The sequence below is a fragment of the Lonchura striata genome, chromosome 19 (assembly GCF_050655825.1).
Source record: "Lonchura striata isolate lonStrDom1 chromosome 19, ASM5065582v1, whole genome shotgun sequence".
Lineage (NCBI taxonomy): Eukaryota > Metazoa > Chordata > Aves > Passeriformes > Estrildidae > Lonchura > Lonchura striata.
This window is the reverse complement of record NC_140721.1, coordinates 363069-371852: the sequence shown is the minus strand read 5'-3', so window position 1 is coordinate 371852 and position 8784 is coordinate 363069. Positions and strand designations below refer to the sequence as shown.

General features: G+C 44.7%; 1 protein-coding gene across 37 annotated transcripts in view; it reads left to right on the top strand.

The window, feature by feature from the left end:
• The first annotated feature begins 5967 nt into the window (after positions 1-5967).
• The window catches only part of LOC110471980 (nucleolar pre-ribosomal-associated protein 1-like), a 343573-nt gene continuing 340756 nt past the window's right edge, over positions 5968-8784 (top strand). For 30 of the 37 annotated variants that reach the window (XR_014949496.1, XR_014949503.1, XR_014949501.1 and 27 more), the window contains exons 1-2: positions 7412-7454; positions 8144-8337. The gene's annotated coding sequence lies outside the window, so the exon portion shown is untranslated. Of the gene's footprint in view, positions 7455-8143; positions 8338-8784 lie in introns of all 37 variants that reach the window. The other 7 variants (XR_014949507.1, XR_014949508.1, XR_014949506.1 and 4 more) reach the window with 2 other exon arrangements.

Genomic DNA, 8784 nt, shown 5'->3' with positions numbered 1-8784 from the left:
CTGCTGCGGCGCTGGAGCTCGGCGGGGCAGCCGCCGCACGGGAGCCCTGCCTGCCCCGCTCAGCGTGCACTCCTTCCAGGGGGAGATGGAATTTCGGCAGGCAACGGTGGAACAAGCGAGGGGAAGGGGCGGGGCCTCGGGCTCGGTCACAGCTGCCCGGGGACTTTAGGGCCCGACGGGGTCGGTCGCGATGGGTTGTGCGCGGGAGCGGGACGGCTCCGATCGGGCGGCAGCGCCGGCCTGGGGGGAGGAAGAAGTGGGAGATGTGGGTCGGGAAGGAATCGGAGAGAGACAGAACGAGGGGTTAGTGCCAGATCTTTCCCGGGTTGCTTGGACGATGACGATGTGAAAGTATGCACAGGGGAACACGGAGGCAAAGGGAGAAGACGACGGTCTTTGAAGGCATAGAGATGGAAATGAGCGCACATACACCCTTAGACAAACTGCCAGATTTCTGCGCTTTCTGGGCAGAAACTTGTAACCGGCATGTTCACACACGTTTCCCACAGTAGGCTGTAATTCGATGGGCATTAGTATTGAGCTGCCAAGTTGTCCAGCAGATCCAATCTGTGTGCGTGGTGGATGCGACACATTTCTGTCAAGCTAGCTAGAGCCGCTATGCAGGACATTTTCAGGCGTATTCTTTACTGCAGCACAAGAGAAAAAACCTCACAGAAAAAGGGAATCTGAGAAATATTTTAAGCAAATTTGCATCATCAGGTAGCCTATACGCATCAGCACTTTATGTCAGGTAGCTACAACTTCTTTGGTACCATTTAATAGTTGTCAATAGTAGCTCCCTTACAGCAGCAGATAGCTAAGCTTGTAAATCTAGAATTTGCAGGGAAATATTTGTGAAACCCTAAAGTAATAATGACAAAATTCAATTACCATTACCTCACAGGCAATTTCTTACCATATGCAACCTTATCTAAAAACAATATGCATGTGTGTCACTATACATGTGAAAGCATGATGTGAGCCACTGCTATTGCAAAGGTAAAAAAGAGGAAGTTTTACTTCTGACTCCAACATTTATAGTTTTCCAAAGGTGACAGTGGATTGGAGGGTGAACGTGCCACCTCTCCAATGACACTGGACAAACTGCCAGTACATCAAATTTCTGCGCCTCTATGAAGGAATGCAAAACAATTGGTTGTTTGCAGAAAGTTGTGTGAGAAAGTTCTCTACAAGAATCTAAACTCAGAAGGCTATAGAAAATCTTAAGAATCAGGGGGACATATGTGTGCATGTGTGTGGTTATTACTGTTGACAGCTCACAGCTATTAGCTAATGGTACTAATAGTGTAATTCTTTGCAATATACTCTTCCCTAGATAGTAAATATTTCCATTTTTACAATTTTTTCAATTTCTAAAGAAAACGTTTACTTTTTCACAGAACAATTATCTAGTAGACATTTCAGTTTTCTGACAAAAGGTGCTTTGAAAGAAAATTTCCAACCTATTCTCAGCTAGGTCTAGCAGAGCCAAGCAAATCAAACTGTTTCACTGTTTACAGACTCAGCAACCATAGAGAAATCACAAACCCCCAGTGTTCTTAAAGCTGCCTCTCATTCATGCATTTAGAACAATTTGCAGTACATGTAACAATACTAACGGTTAATGTACATCCTCATCTCACAAAAAATTTAAGTACAACTTTCCATCTGTCTTTCTGTCCTGTCACAAACAAGGAGCTAGCTTTATACTTCAATAGTCTGAAAGCACACCCACCTTTCTGTTCCCTTTGAAAGCTTCTTTGGAGCTCTTGCAGGTGGACAGAGCATAGGAATATGTCACTCTCCCAAAGCCTCTCAAAGGAGTTACTGGATGTAAAATGCACAAGTGAAGCCCAAACTAGTGATTCAAAGATGGAAAGATAATGATTCTCAGAGCTTAAACTGAGAGATTTAGAATATTTTGATGCCCAAATCCCACTAGGTTCTCTGTCTCAATATTTGATGTTTTTCCTTCTTCAGTAAAACTCTATTGGGAAATAAGATTTCTTTTGAAGTACAGGCACTTAAGGACCTCTTTTCAGGTCTGAACCACAATCCAAAAACCAAGATCAATGGGTGCATTTCTGTTCATGGTGTTTCAATAGTTCCCCAAGCACTTGTGGTTATCACTTTTTAGAATCAATCTGGAGTGCTACAAAACAAAAAGGAAAACTATCCTATAATGGCAGCAACGTGTCATTTCATTAAAAAAAACTCTGTTTGCTTCCCTACATTTCTCCATACAAAGACACATGCATGTATAATATAGGTGGGTCTACCCATGTATATTCAGAAGCCAAACCATGAGCTGGGAAGTCCTCCCCTGATAATAAGTTCTTTCTAGACTTGTGTTAAAGCATACTCATTTCAGACCTTGAGAAAAAAACAACTTACTGAGATGTACTAATCTAAAAGCTAAGCAATCCACTGGAAGTTATGCAACAAGGATTTAAAGAGGTGTCTTAGATGTAGAAAGATTTTTGATAGTTTAAATATTAAAAGCCGATTCTGAAATGGGATTATTTGAGTGCATGGGTACAATCACTGCTCAGATGAAGTTTCACAGCCTGATTGCATGTGAAACTACAGTTTTTTAGCAACTGAGAAAGGATAAACCTTCTAAATATAAAACATGAGTTATGTTCTTAGTGACTCATCTTGGTCATTAGTTCTAATTTGCAAAGCTTATTGAAAACAGCCAAAGATAATAATCACTCCGAGCAGACTAACAGCCAAAAAGCCTCAGTTGTTTCTTATAACTGACAGGCAGCTTTTCTGTGTCGTTCTTGCTTGCACCAGGAATTACCGTAACACTGAAATCACAGTGGCAGAAGGTAACAGAGCGTACACACGAGGCACGTGTCTGCAGATGTATGTCGCTCCCACGCACCCAAAGGCAGCAACAGGAGCAGCCATTCCCTGACTTGTGCAAGGTATTCAGCTCCTTTGGCCCTGTTCACTCACCACAAGAAGGACTAACAGTCTCCCTTACACCTAAGGATGCCAAGCCCTGTAAAGGGTAACATTTAAGAGACAACGGTTGCTGCCATGGCTGCAAACTTTGTTTTCTCAATATTGATCTCGGGTATCTGAGACCTGGTCATCCTCTCCTTAGCAATCACTATGCGATCATGTGTCTGACAGCGTTCCACAGGCAGTTCCAATTCTTTCCAGATCAGAGTTCTAGCTTTTCATGGCATAAAGCAATTTGATACTCTGGGCTAGCTCCAGCTTACACAAGACTGCCAGCCAAGGGGGAAGGCCTCAGCAATAGGACATTTTTTGTCAGCACCTGTCTCAAAGTGCTCTATTACAGAAGAAGTGGAAAAATTCTACAGTCACTTCACACAAACCAGTCCTTTATTCACATCTCCTCTTTAGCACCTGCTTCAGCAAGCACAGCACCTTACAATGCTTACAAAGCACAGTACCTTTTATTTTCCACAGCACTCAGCTCACCCCATCTGATAAGAGATGCACAGCAGAATAGCAGGCATTTGACAAGCATTATCCCAAAATTTTTGGAATATACAAGTTCCACCTAAGTTCCCACCCTGCTACTGCATTCCTAATGAGCTTCTCCGTGGCATAGAGCAGCACTAGGCTGCCCACACTAACAGTGGGCAGTCTGTGTCACGGGCAACAGCAGTATGCCTCTTTCTACATGGGAGCTTGCTTTCCTGCTGTGTGCAAACCAGAAGCTGTGTCAATGGAATTAACCAGTAGTACTTTGTACCAGTAGTCAGGACCTGAAGCTTACCTTTCTTTCGAGTACATGCAGAGTAAACTAGGCTCTCCTTTGAGAGATCTTTGAAGATTTCCTAAGATTCAGAAAGCTCACAGGCAGTTAAAGAACCTGGCTCACACAACTAACGAACATCCAAATCTGCTCTGAAGGTTTTTAGCAGTCAACAGAAATAGCGCTCAGTAAAGGTCAGCAACTCATCTTTCTAGACCTAATAACAATAACAGGGCCAGCAAGGTTGTTCTGTGATGACACTTATGGTGATTTATGACCTACAAGGGGCTGCCTTACAGCAGGAGCACATAAAATGCAGTAATGCTAGTTGCAGCTTGGAGGGATTAAGAAAACCTCCCAAGGGTTTTGTTGAGGGTAGGAAAGGCTATTCTGCCCTTGTTAGCTAATGTTTCTGTGTGGCTTTTAATAAGCTCCTTCTCCCATAGAGAACTGAGATCCAGTGAAGCCAAAGAGTTTGGCAAGAAAGTTGTGAAAAGACCAGGAAGGTCAGCTTTTGATCATGACTTGCAGCTACAGTTCTATGGCCTGCAGGCAGTTATTTTTTCACGCATATTTTGTTGGCCAGAAAGAGAAGATGCCAAAATTGACAACTTACGTACTGAATAACTTGGTTGGGGGAAATGCAGGGCAGAGTTGCATACTGGAAGGACCACTTTCTAATTTTGTGCCACAAATGGACAGATGGGAAGCTATTTCTGACAGCTGAATGCAATGTGCATTCATTACTTGCAGCTTTCCCTAGTAAGCACAACGCTGCAGCATCAAGAGTGAAGGCTGAGTTGAAGAATTACCTCTTATCAATCAAATTACAAAAGGGGGGGGGGGCAGGGAGAAGTAAAGACAAAAAAACCCGAACCAAACTCTCCTCTTGTCTACACCAGGTAGGCCCATTAATGGAACTAGAATCTATAAGAGACTGAGATAACAAGTGAGTGAATTCATCCTTGGCACTTCATCAGCACAGCTGCAGAACTGACATGCATAGAAACGGAACTAAAGGAAGAACAGCAGTATTGACAACCTTGATTATGATAGGATAAAATCGCCAGCTGCCACCAGCTGTCTTCCTACAACCCAAGTAACTGTCACTGAATCCTCTCTGGAGATGGCACATGCTCCACAGATAGCCTTGTCAGTCAATGCTGTGTTTCTAAGGGTAAGCTCAGTCTGTGACCATCTTACAATTTTTCTTAGAAAGGCAGTAACTGGCTCCAAATGAGGGTTCCCTCTAGAGTGGAGACACTAACTAAATGTGCAATGCAGAAAAGCCTCTGTGGGAAGGATCCTTTGCTCATGCAACAAACTTGAGCAGGTGTCTCTTGTAGAAATGTGACAGCCAAGACAGATACACTGAGGATACACTGGAAAAGCTCTTGGAAAAACTGGATTTAACAGCCCCATGCCAAAACAGGCCACTGACAGCTAAAGGGACAGCAGGCAAGAGCCTGCAAACCCCTTCCAGTGTTCAAGAAACAGCACAGGATAAATACTACTGAACCTAGATTGCACGGACTCTGTCTGAAGCCAAGGCTCAGCACAGAGGGAAGTCAAGAAGCGTGTATCAGGGATCAGAATAAGCAGTACTTCCCACTGCTGCAGTTCCTAAGGCCTCTTCTGCACTGGCATCACCCACATTTGAGCCCAGAAAAGTTAACCATAGCCACAACAGCTGTGTGGAAATGACAGTCATTTGGTTTAAAAAGAAAATTCTCCTCTCCAAGTATTTTGTTTTATGACTCAATTGCTTTATATAAGCCCACAGAGCTATGGACATTAAGACCTCCAAAAGTAGGACACAGCCTCTTAATCCAGACCTACAACCCACAAAACAACTGTTATCATTATGTGCAATGCAATTCATAACAAAGAAAGCATCTACAGAACACAGCTAAACCCGCTTGGAACTATCAGGGCAGCACAAGTTTGAGGTGGTGGCAAGTTTGGTCTGGGACACATCCTTCACCATTCAGAATTTCAGGAAGCAACCACCCATGCAACACTACAGGCCCCTGAACACGAACACTATCCATTTTCCCTGTAAAACATAACTCACCAGTCCAGGTTCCTGACGTCAGTTTGCAGGGTTTGCTTGGGACTGTCAGGGGAGCACAAGTTTGAGGTGGGGGACCACAGAGGGGATGGAAGTGGGATGCCAGGTTGGGACTCCTCGGGAGGGGTTTTTGTGTCCGTTTTGGAGATGGGGATGTCCAAGAAGTGTCCCCTTAGGCCACCTTAAGGGAAAGTGTCTCTTTTGTTTTGCTGAAGTGTAAATAAAAAAAATTCATTCAATCAAGTTGAATCAACCCTAGTAATGATGGCCCCCGCTCCCTTCCCCTCCATCTTTGGCTCCTTTGGCTTCTGTCTTTCTTTGGTGGGGTTTAGTAATTTTTTTTTCACAGTATTTCTTCCTTTGCTTCTCATCTTACTTTTTTATCTCTAACTTAATTTCTGTCCGTCTCTGTGTGTTTCCATTTCTCACTGTTTCTAACTGTCTCTCTGCTTTTCTATTTCCCTGTATTTCTTTTTTTCTGTTTCTCTATTTCTATTTATTTTTCTCTCTATAGTTTGTACTTCAGTTTATACTTTACTCTTTATTTCTTTTTATCTCCAGCTTTAACTCTTTTACCCCCTCTTTTTTACTCTCACTCTCTTTCTTTTTCATTCTAACCCTTCTCATTTTTCACTCTCTTTCTTTTCCTATTTATTTTTTTCTCTCTTTTTCTAAGTGTAACTTTCTTTAACCCTTTCTTTCTCTCTATTTCTATCTTTATTTCTAACTTTATTTTCCTTTCTAGTTTTAAAAAAGCAGCAGTAAAAACTTTCAGGCTCTGTGGCCCGTTCTTTTTGCCGCCGGCCCCGCCCGCGACCCCGAGGCGAGCGGCGGCCCCCGGTGATGGCGTGCGGCAGTGCTGCCGCCTTGTGGACACAGGGCGGTACTGCAGCCACCCAGCCAGCGCCCGGCAAAAACACCGAGACGGGGCGGGAGGGGCCAGAGCGGCCCCAAAACCACCGAGACGGGGCGGGAGGGGCGAGGGGCGGCAGCGAGCGGCGAGCGGGGCGGTGTCTGTGAGTGAGGGGAGGGCTGAAGGCGCTCCGCGGCGGCGCCGGCGAAGGATGGCGGCGGCGAGGGCGGCTTTCTGTCCCGCGCCGGCCGCCGTCCGTGCCACCACGCGTTCTGGCTTTCTGCCCCGCGCCGGCCGCCCTCCGTACGACAACGGTTAATCTCTATGGTTTCTGCGGACTTCTTGTTCATCTCAATGGTTTTATGGAATTTCCAGATAATTACTATGGTTTCTGGACTACTTCCGCTTAGTCTCTATGGTTTATTGGAACTTCCGGCTCATCTCTATGGTTTCTGGAGGACTTCCTATTCGTCTCTATGGTATTAAGGAACTTCCGGCTCATCTCTATGGTTTCTGGAGGACTTCCGTCTCATCTCTATGGTATTATGGAACTTCCGCCTCATCTCTATGGTTTTTGGAGGACTTCCTGTTCGTCTCTATGATATCATGGAACTTCCGGCTCATCTCTATGGTTTTTGGAGGACTTCCGATTCGTCTCTATGATTTTATGGAACTTCCGGCTCGTCTCTATGCTCCTGGAGGACCTCCCATTCATCTCTATGGACCGTCTCTGTGGTCGCTCCTGCGCATGCGCGGCCGCCATGAGGGACAGGACGCGGGAACCGCGCCAGGTGAGAGCCCAAAAAAATGGGGTAAAAAAAGGGAAAAAACGGGAAAAAAAAGCCCAAAAGCGGGAAAACGAGCCCGGAATCGGGATGGGGGAACGCGGAAATGCGGGGAAAGTGACCAAAAATGGGAAAAGAGCCCAAAAATTGGGGAAGAAAGGGCGAAAATGGGATCGGGGAGCTCGGAAATTGGGGGAGAGTGACCAAAGTCGGCGAAAGAGCCGAAAAGTGGATAAAATATCTGAAAATGTGGTAAAATCGCACAAAGAAACGGTTTAGGAGCCCAAAAATGCGGGAAAGGAAAAAAATGAGGAAAAAGCAAAAAAAAAAAAAAAGGGAAAATAGCCAAAAAATTCGGATCGGTGTGTGGAGAGTTTTGTGGATGAGTGGCTTTGGGAGAGAGGCCATGACTACGTGCAGTTAGTGAAGCAGTAGCTGAAAATTGCAGAGTGCAGCAATAGCGGATGTAGCAACAATATCACACGTCCTTGGGTGAGCTGTTCCCGGCAGCAGAACGGTCAGCAAAGAGATAAGTGTAAGGGAAAACAAAGCAAGCAGAGAAAGCCCCAAAGGCGGGCTTGACCTGTTCTAGAGACACCAGTGAGGAGCCTAAGTTTTGCAATATATATATAATATATAATGGGTATAACTGTACATGCGTGCTTAGAATAAACCGAAACTTGTTGACGTTATAGAATGGGCTTGTCTCCCGTCATTTTTACACAAAAATGGTGACCTCGACGTGATAGGCGCCACGGTGGAGTGAGGAAAAAGAGTTCAGTGCTGAATTGAAATAGAGTGCACCGTGCCCCAGGTGACTGCAGAGGCAAGCCTGGCCGATACGTGCTGCCGACGACCTCGGAGGGCTGCAACAGCGCTGACAATAGAGGTATGGAGAGGCAAGCAGCATATGATTTATTTACTGAATTCTTGCAGAAAAGACAGATTAAAAACATTAATTTACATAAAGATCTGCCAAGGTTATTAACATATAGGTATGCTAAGGGGTTCTTTATAAATCCTCATACAGTACATAAGTTGTCTAAGTGGCGTAAGTTTAAAGATAAATTATATGAAGACGTTTTAGATGATGGTAAGACAGCCAAAAAGCTAAAAAAGTTGTAAAAGGTAGTTCACAATGAGTTATTACAACATAAGGCAGAAAAAAAAGCTGCTGCACAAGCAACCTCTACACTAGAGAAGAATAAAAGTTACAGCAGAGAAAGTTAATTACCTAGTATTTCCATGCCACCTGCTGTGTCTACAGTGGAGTTACCTCCATTGCGACCCGTGCCTGAGGACACGGAAACAGAGTCGTTGTGAGCCCACGGCTCCT